General features: G+C 38.9%; 1 protein-coding gene across 1 annotated transcript in view; it reads left to right on the forward strand.

Annotated features, from left to right (window-relative positions):
• Cfap299 (cilia and flagella associated protein 299) overlaps positions 1-17,798 on the forward strand; it is a 370,644-nt gene that overhangs the window by 5,418 nt on the left and 347,428 nt on the right. The gene's annotated exons all lie outside the window — the stretch shown is intronic.

Consider the following 17,798-nt stretch of genomic DNA (forward strand, 5'->3'; position numbering starts at 1 on the left):
TTGTATCTGAGTGGCCAGATTGCTTTTGTCTTCAGGAGTTCCCACAGAGGCCCAAGTCAAATGAGGATCAGATGCGCTCAGGCTTTCTCCTAAGATCTGGATCCCTCCAGGAAAGATTTTGGCCTCAGGAATTTGAGGGTTGGACTGTCCTGAGAATAGGGCCCAGGAAAGATGCTGGTCTTGGGCAGCTGGTGGCTGTGAGACTCAGAGATGCAAACAGAGATGGGGCGGGGAAGAGGACCCAAGGGCTCCTGGGGACCGCACTGAGGACCTGGGTTGGTCTGGATGCAAAGGATCAGGAAGCCAAAAGGTCAGCCCCCATGGCCAGGAAAGAGGCTGGTGGGTTGTGCAGCCCAGGGAAGCAGAGTGCCCAGGGACCTGGAGAAGGAACTGGGTCTGTCTGGATGCAAGGGATCAGGAATCAGTGGTGGCCCAGGGCAGAGACCTCAGTCCTGGGGTCCAGAAAAGAGGCATGTGGTCAGTGTAGCCCAGGGAAGCAGAGGGAGGTGAGGGCAGGACCAGGCCTAGAGGGCTCCTGGGGACCCTGAGAGGAACTGGGTCGGTCTGGATGCAAAGGATCAGGAAGCAGTGATGGTTTCCCGGTGTCTGGGGTGCCAAGACAAGGAATGGGACAGGACCCAGGCTAGGAGGAGAGACAGGTGGGGGAGATGGGAGGGTGAATGGGGCTGGGGGAGTTAAGGCATGGAGGGCGTGATCAACTTACCCGGGAGCTGGTGGGTCCTGCAGCCCAGGGAAGAAGAGGGAGGTGAGTGTGGAACCAGGTCCAGAGGGCTCCCAGGGACCTTGAGAAGGACCTGGGTCTGTCTGAATGGATGGGATCAAGAAGCAGTGGTGGCCCTGGGCAGAGAGCTCAGCCTCAGGGTCCAGGAAAGAGGCTGGCGGGCTGTGCAGCCTAGGGAAGCAGAGGGAGGTGAGCTGTATATATTTATCTCACACAGCATAATATTTTGAAATATACACTGTAGAATAGCTAAATAGAAATAAATAACATGTAATTTTAACATTTGTAGTGAAACCCTTAAAATATACTACTTAGCTCTTCTCAAGAATACAATATATTGTTATTAACTATAATTACAATACTGTGTAATGGGTCCTTTGAACTGATTTGAATGGAACAAATTGTAAATGGTAATTTAGTGTGTCATAGACGAGCTTAGAATCAACCTGAAATTCCATTTCTTCATCTGAAAGAAGTTAAGGAGCTGGATTTGATTACATTCAATATTCTTTACATCTGTAAAATTATCTGAGTTATCTACACTTTCATCTGTTCACTTGCCCCCAACTACCATTCAAATCAATAATCTTTAACCAAGCATTTGCTGTAGTACCTATTGCCTTTATTCCTAGGAATTCTAGACTTGATTGATGCCAGTCACCTGACTTTAGTAAAATGCTTACAGTGCAATGTAATTTGTTCCACAGCATTTTACAAGTATTTACTATCTTCAGGTATTTAGTATCTACTTTATATGTGCCATACATTATGGTGAAAGGTTTTCAGCTAGTTTCCATGAAAAAAGTCTGTTAGTGATTAACATGTTGTCTATGTTGTATGCCATATCTGTGTTCATGGAGGCTGATCTGGTGGTCATTTGTCAGGTCTCTCTGACATTGTTTGTTTCAACAGAATATGCTAGCAAGTGATCAGAGGGTTGGAAAAGAGTGATTCAGATGATTTATTCCCTGTGGTCTCCCTACTGATTGTGGTTTGGAATTAGCTGCTTAGTTTTGGCCACCATCTAAAACTAAGAGTTGCAGGAGTTCCAGCCCTCATTCCAGGCTCTGGTAGTGCTCACTGTTCTAGGAATTGCTTCCTCTTCCATCTCATTTTATGTCTAATGGTGTTAATGGCTTCCAACTGTTGTGAACCCCAGGATGTGTCACCATTCCATGTCAGTTTCCATTAACTCTGTCCATATTACTGCAAGTGCTATTTTGTCAGTCATCCCTTTTGAGTTTGCCAACAATTTGTTGCCATATAGTCCAGATCTCTATATAACCATTTAGCTTTTCAAATAAAGATTAAGTATGCAAATCATGTATGAATATAATAACCACAGTATATTTTATATGATACTTGTTTAAGAAGAGAGGGAAGTAGGAACAAAAATGAAGAATGACAGGATTTAAATTATTTCATGTGCCAGAGGATGGGAAAAACTTTTAGGAGTCTGTAAGGTCTTTATTCTAGGTCAGCTGCTCTTCTAGTTTTACTACCTACTGATAAACCACTAAAAGAACTTTGTTTCAGTAAGAGCAATCAAATTTATCTTTATTAAACTAAATAACAATATTTATTCTAAATCTAGTATTCATCTAATTAAGCTAATCCCTTAAGACAATATATAAATGATTGAAAAGCTTCAGCAAAATTGTTCAGCTGTGATTTTCCAGATTCTATTCTGGTCATTTGTCCCTTTGACTAAACTTAGCTCCTTAATTTTAATGGCTTCCTATGATCAGAAGAAAAATGAAAGTTTTAACTGAATTGCTTTTCTCAGTTAAGGGATAAATAGATGTTTAAAATTATTTTAAAATTTCCCTAGCTTATGGATCCTAGTCTTGGATAAATTATTTATACATGTAAACAATGTAGAATTTACTCAAAACATTATTTTCCATCATTTAGAAAGTAGAAATAAATAAGTCATACAAATTAAACCTTTTGGGCTGGGGCTATATCTCAGTGGTAGAGTGCTTGCCTATCATTTTGAGGGCCTCAGTTCAATCCCTTCACTAGCAAAACAAAACAGAAACAGAAAACACACACACACACACAAAACCTCAAATAAAAATAACCTAAGAAACAAAGAAACAAAATAGAAAAAACCCTTCTGAATAGAACTATAAAATTATTTAGAAGAACTGACTAGGTGAAACTTTAAGTCAAATTCGGTAACAGTTTACTATAATTATATTAAAAGCAAATACTAGTAACACTCACTATAGTTTTTCCATTATTGGTTGTACCAAAATATTGTTCACTATGAAAAAAAATCTTACTTCATGTAGTGTCGAATGATCTATAACCTTATTCTTTTATTCACTGGAAAAACTGGTATACATTACCTGCTCTCCATTTTTAAAAATATTTTATTTATTATTTTTATTTTATGTGAATGTGTGTATTGCCTGCATGCATGTAAATGCATCCAATGCTCATGGAGGTCAGAAGATGCTGGAGAACAGAAGACTGTCAGATTCCCTGGAACTGGAGTTATGGACAGTTGTTAGCTGCCATGTGGGTGCTGGGATTTGAACCTGGGTCTTTTGCAAGAACAGTCAGTATTCTTAACCACTGAGCCATCTCTCCAGCCCCCCTGTTCTCCATTTAAATGAAGTCATATTTCATAGTTACACAGTAGTATTTTCCCCTGTGTAGAACTATCAAGGTACCTCATGGACATGAATTCTATGATCAGAGATGAAACTTAACCAAGAATATTATAATCTCAGTATGTTTAAAGCTGTATCTTAATTATAAACTCAAAAAGTATGAATCCCATCTCTTCAGTCTCATTTGTGTCTAAAACCATTCTATAAAAGCCATGCTCTATGTATTTACAGAATGTACCACATTAATATGAAAATCTATTGGTATTATGCATTGAGGCAAATAGAGGGTCCCAAGGAGAGTGTGTAAAGTGAGAAGAAAATGGAGCTTAAGAAAGAAAAAACTGTAGTCCAATAAACATCACTTGAGGCATGGTCAAATAAACATAACTTGATGACCCTGGTTTGTACTCACAAACAACAGTGAGGAGATCAGACAGCAGGATGAAATTAGGAGAATAGCATGATCCAGAAGCCAAGAGCTACTGGAGAATGTAGCTTAAAACCGATGAAAAGTATTTATACAAAATAAGGAAGATTAAGTCCAATAAACATCATTAAAAGCAATCAGGATGGGACATCCATCAGCATCTACATCCTGAAAAGTACCAACATCTATCCAAAAGGAAAGCAGAACAAACAACGAGGCATGTAAAGGACACCAGACCAACAAAGCTGCCAGATAGACAGCAAAATTCACCTGAAGAGCAGTGGTCCAGTTTGAGATGAGGAAACGACACCAGACAACTTTTGACCATTCTTCAGTAGATGACTGCAAAGATTCTCATGTGAGGAAAGAAGGAGATGGAACAGTCTGGAGCCTGGAACCTCTTGAAACTTCTTTCCATAGTTTCCCTTTGGGCAGCTTCACACTATTTACATGCTGTGGCAGTGGAACCAATACTGAACAGAATAGGGGGGCAGAAGAGACAAAATTTACAAGAGAAGGTTTAGGTAAAATGAGGGCATAGCCAGGCATGGTGACAAACACCTTTAAGCTCAGCATTTGGAAGGCAGAGGCAGGTGCATCTCTATGAATTTGAGGTTATCATGGTCTACATAGTGAATTCTAGGCTAGTTAGGGCTATATAGTAAGAGAGGGCTTATAATATTTAAAAGAGATATGAGTGTATTACTTTTCTTTTGCTGGGATAAAACACCATGACCATGGAAAATTATGGAAGGAAGTGTACATAAGTTGTCTATATCCCCTAGAGGAATAAGAGTCCATCATGGAAAGGGAGGCATGGCAGGAGGCAGCCAGGGCAGAAAGCTGAGAGCTCACATCTTCAAGTATACACAGGAAGCAGAGACAGGCTTGAAGTGGGGCAAAGCTATGGACTCTCAAAGGTCTCACTTGGTGATTTGGTTCCTCCAGCAAGGCCACACTTCTAAACCTCTGTAAACAGTACTACCAAATGGGCCAAGTATTTAAATTCTTGGTGCTATGAGGGACATTTCTCATTCAAGCCACCACAATGAGGAAATTTTGGAAAGCAAGTGCCAACATTTGAAACATAGGAATACATGATAGATGTGTGCTTCTGTGGGATTGTTGCAACAGACAGACCATGGACAAATGCCATCTTCCCAAGCTTGGTTGCATCTGTTTGCCTAGGATCATTACAGCTAAGCATGTTGACTGTTAGGCTCTGCAAGAAAGGAGGGTTAGGAAGAGTCACCCATACCTCCCAACCAACCAGTCAACTGAGGAAGCAGAGGGGAAGCTCTCTGGACATTTTATGTGGCTGTGGGGAAATCACTATTCACTATAATTTCTTGGGTAAAGTCTTTCCAGTGTGGCCTTATGAGGGAAGCACCCAGACTGTTGTAACTAAACCCTCACCCACTAGTCTGTAAGTAAGTCCAGTAAACTCACTGATTTCCCGGACTGCAGTTTGATAAAATTGTACCTGGGTTTATAGTAGAGGCCCAGGAAGGAGGGGGCGGACATTGTTTATACCTCCCAGAAGGAATTTTAGCTATAGGGATGTATCTACTAAAAGTTTAATAAATATGGAAATTAGTGGCATAAAAAATCATGGAAGTCAAAACTACAGAGTTACTGTGAGGTTGAGCAGAATGGCTCCTTATGGTGATACATGCCATAACCCTTGCTTACCCAGAATATTTTTGAATGCACACTGAAAGCCATTAAGAAAATGATTTATATATGAAAGATTTTAGAATGATATGACAGGATTCAGAAATAATTAGGAACAAAAGAAAACCTTTAACAATGAAAACTAAAACAAGTTGGGCAAGGTGGTCCTTGAGAGGTAGGAAAACTGTGAATTAGAGGTCATCCTGAGTTGTATAGTGAACCTCAGGCCAGCTAGAGCAGCATAGTGAAAATCCCCTATCCCCCTTCAAAGAAAACTAAATAAGAAGGAACCCAAAAATGGGTAAACATACAAGTAATTTCTTGAAGAAATAGAAGACATAAAGGAGGAACTTCATTTTTCAGTTATTTTATGACTTTTTAATATAATTTTTAATTTTTAATTTTTAATAGAAATTTATATTTTTTGAGAATTCAAAAATTCAATATATACATATAAAAGACATATTTGATCATGGGGGATCCTACTCCTCCCCCTAATGCTTCCCACTCCATGGCAACTTCATGTCTTCTTTTTATTTTCTTTTATAACCCACTGAGTCCAATTTGTGCTACCCATCTACTCATGGGTATGGGGCCACCCACTGAAGCATGGTGAATCTACCAGGAGCCACACCCTTAGAGAAAACTGACTCTTCCTTACCTAGCAGCCATCAACTGTCAATAGCTGCTTAGCTAGGAGCGGGGAGCTCCTGAGATGCTCCTCCATCCACGCTAGAATTTTGAATGACTTGGTCTTGTGTAGGTCTTGTGCAGACAACCAGAGCTGTTCTGAGTTCATGAAGGCAGCAGTCCTCTCATGTTTAGAAGAAACTCCTTAACTCTGGTCCTACCTGTCCTCTGGAATCTTATAATCTTTCTGCCCTGTCTTTGATGTTCACTGAGCCTTGAGGGTAGGGGTATGATACAAATGTCTCATTTATGACTGAACACTCCACAGATGTGTATTCTTTGCTCTTTGACCAGTTGTGAGTTTCTGTGTTAACCATTGTTGACTGCACAAAGAGATTTCTCTGATGAGGACTGAGAGCTGCATTAATCTATGGCAATAGAAATATATATTTAGAAGGCAATTTGATATTATGTCAATTTAGCAAAACAATAGTAATAGATCCACCCCTAGGGGCTATGAGTGCCCCAGGCATGGGTTCTTGGCCAGAATTACAGTTCTAGGCATGAGTTTCCTCTAGTGGGGAAAGCCTTAAATTCAGTTAGAAAATGGTTAGTTACCACCATAACATCCATGTGACTATTATACCTATAGGGATATTTTGCCAGGCTGATCATAACTATAATTTTTTTTTACAAAAAAGAGGAGGGAGATAAAAGATTTAAGGAAAACTAGCAATTACTGAAGATAAAAAGATCTGATATTCAGTGATAAGATTTTTTTTAAATTTGTCTTATTTTGCTTTTGTTATTTGAGACAGGGTCTCCCTGAAGCCTCAGCTGACCTGGAACTCCCTATGTAGACCAAGCTGGCTTCTATCTGCCCCTAGTGTTGGGATTAAAGGCATACACCACCATGTCCAAAAATAATAAGAGTTCTTGAAAAAAGCAAATCAGCACAAGAGAGCAGAGAAAATCCTAAAAACTATAATTCAATTCAAAAGTTTCTTTTGAAATAACATAAATGACTCAGACCACCACCACACTGGAAGAATACACTTGTATTTGAGAAGTTTAACTAGGAATGATCAATACTAAGACATAGTCTAGTCAAATGAGGTAAACAGGATAAAAATGATAGAAGGCATGTGGATACCAAGTGATTTAGAAGGCAAATAAAATGAAATTACACCAGACTCTTTAAAAAGTAATGCTTTATGCTATAGCAAATTGAAATTCCTTATATAAATTACTCAAGAAAAATGTGACAAAAGGATTTTATACTTAGTAAGTCTGCTTTAATTTTTTTAAATTAAAATTTTGTGTATTTCATACAGAAAATAATCTTTATACCACCTTCCTCCCTCCCCTTTAGCACCCTCCCATAGCCCCCCCCTGGAGTTCATACCTTCTGTCATCCATGTCAAGATCCATTATGTAAAGTTAGGGTCCCCAGATGTCCCTCAGTGCAAGTTCATCCACCAGGGCTTAGTCAACCTATTTAGAGTCTCTCCCTTTAAGAAGATCCGTTCTTCCTCACCCAGCAGTAATCAGCTGCCAATAATTCTTCCACTAAGATTGGGGCTTGCTGTTCATTTTCACAGTTCTGTGCTGAGTTTTTGTCTGCCTAAGTTTGCATAGCTCTTGTGCATGCTGACACCATTGCTGATGGTTTGTATGAGAAGGGTCCCAGGCTCCTGTAGGACCATTTCTGTATGGTGATGCACCTCCTCTCCTGCTTTTACAATCTTTCTGCCCTTCTTCTGCAAATGTTCCTGAGCCCTGGGTAGGTGGACCTTAGTATAGGAGTTCTGTCCAAGAACCTATACTCTGCAGACTCTTATTCTCTGTATTTTGGCCATTTGTGGTCTTTTGTGTTCCTGGACCTCTGCTGCATGAGGGAGCTTCATTGATGAGAATTGAAAGATGTATTAGTCTTCTCTTTATCCCTTCTTCTATGTTCTGTGAGTGACCAGTGGTGTAACTATAATATGTCTGTTGAAAAAGAGGCTACTTTGACGGGTGGTGACTGGGATACTTGTCTGTAAATTTAAGGATCCATATTTTGCACATAGTAAGAAATTACATTTGCCAAGGAATATGAGAGCCATGGAGTTTTCTCTAAGATCTGTGGCCTCTCCAGCTATGTGTTTTTGGCTGGGTTTACAGTACTGGACATGAATTTTCCTCCCTTTGAGTGGGCGTCCAGTTAAGTAGCTGTTGATTACATCCAAGATAAAAGTGCCACTTCTGTACCAATGTCATTTGCTGTGCTGGTCATTGATGTGGTTTTTAGGCCTTGAGGCTATGGTTGGACTACCTGACTGATGTTCTCCCTTACCAGCTTGTGTAGTGTTCTCCAAAGCTATGAGAGCTGGCCTTCAAGTGAGGTGGCTTCCAGGTCAGTTCCAGCTCCATCGCTCCAAATCCTGTGTCCAAAGTATGTCCTGTAAATCTGCTTTTCTGCTTTTTTTTTTTTTGGTCTTTGTTGAGACAGAGTCTCCCTGTAGCCCCAGCTGTCCTGGAACTCACTATGTAGACTAGGCTGGCCTCAAACTCATGAAGATCCACCTGCCTCTGCCTCCACAGTGCTGGGGTTAAAGGCGTGAGCCAGCACACCCAGCTCTGTAAACCTGCTTTTAAGATACGAAAGAAACAAACTGTTATCAATATGTGAGTACTTAGTTCCTTCATGAGTTTTTCCTTAGTAATGTGTTAGAGAGTGAGCTTCAGACAAGCAAAATGACTAAGACTATGTCAACTCAAGTATTGGTCTACTGGGAATTTATAGCTGCTGATATTACAAAAAGGGAGACACAGGATGGTTTAGCACATACAGGAACAAAATACCACTAACAAATCAAAACCCATCAAAAGTAAATCAGTTCATGCCATTGTGTCCAGCTGTTAATTTTGAGGACATTTACACATAAACACATTGAATTACACCATGAATATCTGATAGTCAGCAATAAAACCACATCAAGCTGTGGCTTGGAATTGCACAGTTTTTCATTAGATTGGACAGGGATAAAACTGAAGGAAAGATGCAGTGAGAACAAGCATCAAAAACACAAGAGAATTAAAAAGGTATGTATGACTAAACTGGTATCTAGGGACACACACATGACTGATAAGCCTACAAAGCTTTTCAAACAAATTAATTCTGAAAAGTCAAGAGAGTGGTCATAGGAAAGGAATAGGGACGTGCTCCCGAGATACTTAGTGAAGGTTTTCCTTGACTTCAGTAGTGGTTACAAGAGGCTTTTATCTTAATAATTCATTCAGGAACAAAACACTACTAACTTTAATGTTCTTTAAAGTTTTATTTTTAATTTCATATTTATAATTTATAGTTATATTTCATGGGATGTAATTGGCAAGATATAATTAGCTAAATTAAGAATAAAAAGTCATGCATTTAATAAGAGGTTAATATTCAAAATATTTAAAGAGCTCAAGCAATTATATTGGGAAAAAACATAATTTGATTAAAATATGGGTAAGAGACATGAATAGACATTTTTCACAAGAATGCATACAAATCGCTAACCAATATGTTTTAAAATTTTAAGCACCACTAATCATTAAGGAACTGCAAAATTAAAAATGCAATGAGATGTCACTTCATATTTGTCTAAATGGCTAGAATAATACATTTGAAATGTTGTAACCACAAACGATTGTTAAGAACTGGGGTTATGCATGTTAGTGCTATCCAACTATTCTACATATCACATTCATAAATTATAACTCTCCCTACAAAGAAGAACCTAACTTCAGACTACTTATTCCTGGATGGGACACCCCTATCAAACTTTTGCTTCCCAAGGCTCAGGAATCATTGCAGAAAAGTGGGCAGAAAGATTGTAAGAGCTAGAGAAGGTGGATGACCACAAAGAAACAGAGTTTTCCACACAGCTGGTCAGTTACTCACATGAACTCATGGCAATGGTGACAGCATGCAGAAGTCCCACATAAGCTCAAGCCAGACAAAATTCCAGCATAGATATAGAGAAGTGGGTAAGAAATCCCAACCCTATCTGAGGAACTAATGACAACCAATGGTTTCTGGGAAGGGGTGATTCAGTCTCATTTAAGGGTGAGACTATCTTAGTAGGTTGACCAGGTTCCTGTGAATGAACCCACATCAAAGGGCATTTGGGGGTACAAACCTGACTCTGTAGCTCTATCTATCTATCTATCTATCTATCTATCTATCTATCTATCTATCTATCTATCATCTATCTATATTTGGTGCGAGGTTAGTAAGGGGGGGTTGCAGATTTAGGAAGGGATCTAAATATGATCAAAATAACTATGAAATTTGCAAAAATTTAATAAAAATTAAAAAGAAACAAAGGAGATATTCTATGACAATTATGATAATAATAATATTGATAGTGGCTGATTTCAGGATTCAGAGGATACCACAAGAGAGGTTCCAGGTTCTGGGGTCCTAGAACAAAGAATTAAATGGAAACATAGATCAATAGCAAACAAAGCTAGAGAATTTATTAAGAAAGGATATACTTCCAAGGGAAGAAATAGACCAGAGCAGGGAGAATGTTCAGTAGCTCAAACAGCCCAGCTGTATACAGAGTTAGGGTTTTTATGTTCCCTGGAGCAGCCCTTTTGGCTCAATTGTGTCATTCAATCTGGTCCACATATATTCTATATGTCATATGTAGTAATACATATAATTTCATACAATGAAATTTTCATTTACATTTTAAATCTCTACCCAAGTTGCGTGTGTTTTAGGATACAGGTAGTCATAGGTCACCTTCAGGCACTCTGGAATCAATGGCTGGAATTTAGCTGGCTTAGACAGGGGTCTTTTAGCCTTCCTCTGACAATTTGTTTTCTATTTTTATTCCAAATGATATTTTGTAATTTATAAGGCCTTTGTGGAGCTGGAGAGGTGGCTGTGATTAAGAATACTTGCTGCTCTTGCAATGGATGTGTGTTCCCTCCCCAACACCCATATGGCGGTTCACAACCACTGCCAGTAACTCCAGTTCCAAGAGAGCCAATATCCTCTTCCAGCCTTTGTAGGCACCAAGCACACACTTGTGAACACACTCTTATATACAGGCAAATACTCATACATGTGAAATAAAAATAAATAGGTCATAAAAAATAAGGTCTTTACACAAGGCCTTCAAGTTCTCATTTTCTTCTCCTTTGTCCTGCATCAGTATAAGAAATATTTGATTGAAAGATGATTTTCAGAAAGATTGGGAAATATACACAATCAGAAATTTCACAAATGTGAAGCACATGATAAAATGGAAACCTCAGGGGGAAGAGGGAAGTATGGGAAATGCAATGTGATCAACTACTGCATTTGAATCAACACTGAAAGCACATTTATGGTCATTTACAATAAAAATGATTCACATGCATTTATTGAAAATTGATTTTCTATGTAGTTAGGTTAACAGAAAGGAAATGAGCATGAGGATCTCAGAGTTTAGAACGATGGAAAGGGCACACGCAGACATGGAGAAGAATGAGGACCTGGAGAGAAGCCCAAGTGACCAACATGGTGATTTATGGGAGTGAGTTTCACAAGTTCATGGAAAAGTGTTGAAGCAGTCAATAAAATGAACCGGGAAGAGCATAGTTTATAAAGTTAAACTTTCTTCTACTCTACAGAAATTCCTGTTAATCCACACAATCACTTGCAGTAAAATTCAACTTGAATAAATGTTATAATAAAATATTTAAATTACAGAAAATCTTTCAATAGACTGGACATTTCGTCTTGTTTAAATGATCAAGAAAACTAACCTTCTCAAGAAAACCAGCTGGAGAGATTGCTCAGGGGTTAAGACATGTTTGCTTCTCTTGCAAAAGACCAGAGTTCAGTTCACAGTGCTAACATTGTATGGCTTACAACTGCTTGTAACTCAAGCTCCAGGGAATCGAAGCTATCTTATGTCTTCCCTCGGCACCTGCACAGATGTGACATACACATAAATAAAAAATAAATCTTTTCAAAAGAAGAAAATCTTTCAGAATGCACACCGGGGAAGGACTCCTCAGTAAGAATCAAAATCATAAACTACTAAGGAAACCATTAACACTTTGACTACCTTAAAATAAAATCAAAATCTTTCTAAAAGGGGCTGGAGAGATGGATCAGTGGTTAAGACCACTGATTGCTCTCCTAGAGGACCCAGGTTCAATTCTCAGTACTCCAGAATTTAAATGTATTTACAAAGCAGTGGCCAGTTTTATGTTACTCAGGAGACTGTTTCTCCATTACTACTTCCTAGCATAGTTGACTCTGACCTCCATGTTTTTGTCTGTCAGTAGGAAATATCCAGGGGAAATCATTCACTTGTGTTTTCATTCTCCTCTCGGGCTATTTCACAGTTAAATTCCACCTTCTGGATAAAGTCTTATGCATATACACCTGACTTGGGGTTTCCTAGACTATTTGGTCTCTTGGATTCACGCTGCTCAGCTGTGTTCCTCAAGCCCAGTTCTGATAGCTAATTGTTTCTATGGAATTAATTCTTCTCCAGTGAATAGAAATGTTTCAGATAACCAGTTACTCTGCTCTTCACACTATGAATCCTGAAGCTTCAGCCTCCACCAGATGGGTGTATTCTTTTTTAATGTATATTTTTTATTGAATTTTTGTGAATTTCATACAATGCATCTTTTTAAAAATATACATTTTATTACTTTTATTTTATGTGTATGAGAGTATTACCTGCGTATATATGAGTGTACCTGTGTCGTGCAGTGCCCACGGAGGTCAGAGAGGGTGTTGGATCCCTTGGAACTGGAGTAACCTTCGGTTGTTAGCCAGCGTGTGGGTGCTGGATATTGAACCTGGGTCCTCTGCAAGAGCAGTCAGTGCTCTTAACCACTGAGACATCTCTCCATCCCTCTCATACAATACACCTTAATCATATAGAAGCCCTCCCCTATCTGTATACCCCCATATTCCACCCATAGGATTTTATGCATTCTGTCATATGTTAAGAACGATGGAATCTTTTTTGTGCCAAGATGTCTCTTGGTGTGAATTCATCCACTGAAGCCTGTTCAGCCTATCTAGTGTAATGCTTTTAAAGAAAAGCAGCCCTTTTGGGGCTGGAGAGATGGCTCAACTGTTTAGAGCTCTTTCAGAGAGTCTGGGTTCAATTCCCAGCATCCGCATTGACTAACAACCATCCTTAACTCCAGTTCTAGGAGAATTCGAGGCCTTCTTCTGACCTCTGCAGGCATTTCAAGGTATGGGTGCCCTTACATACATGCAGGCAATACATATTCATACTTATAAAATAAAATAATAAATAAATTTTAAAAAGGAGAGCAACTCTCTCCCTCACCCATCAGTGATCAGCTGCCAATAGTTCCTTGGCCAAGGCTGGGGACTCCTGCTCCTTTCCCCAGTTCTATGCTCGTTTTTATCTGATTAAGTTTGCATGGATTTACATGCTGTCATCATTGCTTTAAGTTCATATGAGCAAGTTCTCAGGAGCCTCTAAGACTGTTTCTTTATGGTCATGCACCACCCCTGGCTCTTAAATATTTTTGCCCCATCTTCCAAAATGGTCCCTGAGTCATGGGTGGGTGACGTTTAATATAGGAGTCCTATCCAGGGACACACAAGCTGCAATCTCTTATTCTTTACACTTTGACCTGTGTTCATTGCACTCTGTTGCATGAGGAAACTTTGCTGATGAGAGTTGAGAGATGCATTAGTATTCTTTCTACCCCTTGTTTCACTAGGTATAGAGGTTCCATTATAGACGTCACTTAGGGTTGGGCATTTCACTGACAATCTCTCTGTGTGACCAGTTGTGGAACTCTGTAATAGTCCTGTCTGTTGAAAAAGAAGCTTCTTTGATGAGTGGTGACTGGTATACTTGTCTGTAAATATAAGGATCCATATTTAGCATATAGCCAGAAATCACATTTGTCTACGGATGTGACAGGTATAGTGTTTTCTCTAGGCAGATAGGTGTATTCTTAGTGAACTTAGTGGTTTGACTTTATGTATTTAAGATTACTGGATGCATTCTATGAATGGAAACATATATCTCATCAATAAATTGTATCTCTTGTAAATAAATTCAATCATATGTATTTGTGTCTTCTGAGATGTGAATTTTAAAGTTCAGTATGCAAAACAAATGTAATTATGTTTTAAAATATAATAACATGTGTTGTGTTGAAAAAAAGGGGAGAAGCCCAAGATTGATTAGTTTCACCACTGAATTCTATCAAGCTTTTAAGGAATATCAAATACAAACACTTCTCAAACTGTTTCACAATATAAAAAGGGAAGAAACACTAACAAATTCATTCTATGAAGCCACTATGATCTTTCTATCAAAATTGGATAAACACGTTACCCAAAAGGCAAACTACAGACAATTTTCCCTGATGAACACTGAATACATATACAAAACTTCCCAACAAAATAGTTGCAAACCAAATTCAAGGTCACATTAAGAGGATCATATGTCATAAACAAGTTGGTTTCACCCCAGGGATGCAAGGTTGGTTCAGTATATGCAAATAAGGAAATGTTATATACCATATTAATATATTTAAGAGCATAAATCACATGATCATCTCAGTAGAAGCAGAAAAGGCATTTGACAAAATTTAACATGCTTTCATGATAAAAGTACTTAAGAAACCAGAAAGCAATGGAACATGCTCAAATAATAAAAGGTATTTAAGGCAAACCTATATCCAACATTATATTAAGTGAGAAAAAATTGAGAGCATTTCTTCTAAAAATTATAACAAGGTAAAGGTGCCCACCTTCTCTATTTGTAATCAAGATAGTGCTTGAAGTCTTAGCTACAGCAATAAGAAAAAGATATAGAAGGGCTAGAAATTGAAAGAAAGAAGCTGTTACCCCTATTTGTAGATGATTTCTATACTTAAAAGACCCCATAGACCCTACCAGAAAATGTTAATCTTATAAATACTTTCAGTACATTTGCAGAATAAAAAAATACAGCATATAAAAATTAGTAGCTTTTACGTGTCAATAGCAAATTTTCTGAGAAAAAAAATTAGGAAAAATATCCCATTCACAATAGTTTAAAAAATGACCAGAAAAAATTAACCAAGGAGGTGAAAGACTGCTACAAGGAAAACTTTAACACACTGAAATATAAATTTAGGAATACAGCAGTTGCACTTGCATACCCTCCTGCACCAGTAGTGATCTCCTGGGCCTGGGCCCCATGCTGGTGACACCAGGATCTGGGACATAGGTCTTGGCCACTTCTCTTGGGGTATAGTCTGGGTATTGGGCATGTCTAGTAGGCAGCTGCAAGCACCCCACAGAGTGGTGCCCCGGGATATCTCTCTTGCTAGGGCCTGGACCTGTGGGTGACCACTGAGCCACACACTCATGTTTGGCCAGACATCATCACCCAGGTGATCAACCCTAAGGAGGATGAGGGCTGATCACTGGGCTCAGGTGAGAAAGGACTTGGGAAGTAAGAAAGAAAATTGCTGAAGAGACAAGGTGGTGGTGGTAGCCACTCTTGATAAAACAGGATTCTGATAAGATGTTTCATCACTGGCTCCTCCTGGCCACGGAAGAAATTGTTAAGGCAGCAGACACCTGAAAAGCCAACTGGAGTTTTGACCATGAAAAAAAGAAAAATGAAAAGAAAAACAAAAACAAAAACAGAAAATCACCCCACAAGATCCATCTGTCTCTTTTAGCAAAAGCTTAAGATGGTTTCTACAATATTAATCTACCTATAACAAGAAATTCAAGCCAACAAGTAACTGTTGCCTCTGTTTGCTGTGTAGAATCCAAAATGCCATTTATTAAGACAGGATCTCCCTGTAGCCCCAGCTGGCCTGGAACTCGCTATGTCGACCAGGCTAGCCTTGAACTCACAGAGATCTGCCTGCCTTTGCTTCCCGAGTGCTGGGATTAAAGGTTCTATCTTAAACACAAGTATAACCATGTGGGCAGTGATGGAGACAGGAAAATGGTCGGAGCCAGCGTTATTGAAATTGTGACCCCTCCCATGAGCCTGGAACTGTGTTCCTCTCCCATGACCCAGAAGCTGTATTCCCCTCCCAGGATTCAGGAGCTGTGGTCTTGTCCTGTGAACCTGGAGCTCTGTTCCCCTTTGTGACCTGGGGTTGTGATCCCCTCTCATGAACCTGGAGCTCTCATCCCCTCTCATGTGCTGGAGCTGTGGTCCCTTCCTGTGAGCTGGAGAGGTGGTCCCCTCCTGTGAGCAGAGCTATGGTTCCCTTTTGTGAGCTAGAGCTATTTTCTAAGGGTCAATTCATTTAAAATACTCAAATTATAAGGTACATGTTCTCTGATTATAACAGAAATAAAAGTATAAATACATGACAGAAATTCATCTGTGAATTTTCTAAATATTTATTTTAAATAACTCGCAGTGAAAAAAAGTTGTTTTAGCCAGGTTTGGTGGCACATGCCTTTAATCCCAGCATTCTAGAGACAGAGGCAGGAGGATCTCTATGAGATAAAGGCCAGCCTTGTCCACATAGCAAGTTCCAAGCCAGCTGGGGCTACAGGGAGATCATGTCTCAAAAAAAAAAAGGTTGTTTGAAAATATTTTGATTTGGCTAAAATTGAAATGAAATATATACCTAGAGTACTGTATATTTATATTGGAGATTTACAGATTAAAAGTTTACTTTGGAAAAGAAAAGACATCTATTCAAGTTTCAGAGGGATCTAGTGCACTCTTCTAGCCTCACAGGCATTAATAACAACATATTCCCACATACATATATTCAGGTATTTACATATATACATAAAATAAAAATAAATCTTTTTAAACAGTAGAAATAGAGATGATCAATGGCATTAAAAAGTCGCTTTATTGAACAACAGTCAAATCCCAAACACTTGACTTTTTCAAAGTCATACTCATTTCTTGGGGTAATTCCCTTTTGCGGGAGGGGTTTTGGGACAGGGTCTCCCTGCTGTAGCCCCAGCTGGCCTGGAACTCACTCTGTAGACCAGGCTGGCATGGAACTCATAGAGATCTGCCTGCCTCTGCCTCCAGAGTACTGGGATTAAAGACATGCACTACCATGTCCATGTCTTTGGGGCTAGTTCTTAAAGAATTATGTTGAGTTTTTGAGTTTATAAGGATCTAGCCATCTTATATCAGTCTATAGCAACTCTGCAGAGCCATCCCAACTCCATAATGGCTGAGGTCCAGTGCTGTGAATTAACACACTGCTCAATCTTGCTTCTTCCAACCTCCTAAAGGTTCCCATTTCACGTCTGTAAAATAACCTTTTGATAATTTTATAATAAAGATTCAATTTTAGTCCATTCTCCCAAAGGCATGGGGTTCTGAAATATTCTGGGGAATTTGGTTTTCCTTTGGTTTAATAGTTAGTTCTGCTCTGTTTCAAGAGGTATGAAAATTACATTGTCTTGGAGAGATGATTGCTATTCCACCAGTTAAAGCATGATAGTGGTTGACTTTCTGTTTGTTTCTCAAAAGATGTTTGTAGACTTGTAATATAAATTAACATTGCTAATTTCAGGACTATCCAAATGATTTTGTGTAACTGAAGCAAGACACACAGGAATATAAAATTCAGTATACAAAATAAATACAGTAAATTTTAATGGTCTTTAGTATATAAAATTCTACATTAACTATGTGACATATTGTTATGCAAGAGTCTTACAATCTTGCTG

This window comes from Nannospalax galili, unplaced genomic scaffold (genome assembly GCF_000622305.1).
Source record: "Nannospalax galili isolate Female #2095 unplaced genomic scaffold, S.galili_v1.0 scaffold440, whole genome shotgun sequence".
Taxonomy (NCBI): Eukaryota; Metazoa; Chordata; class Mammalia; order Rodentia; family Spalacidae; genus Nannospalax; species Nannospalax galili.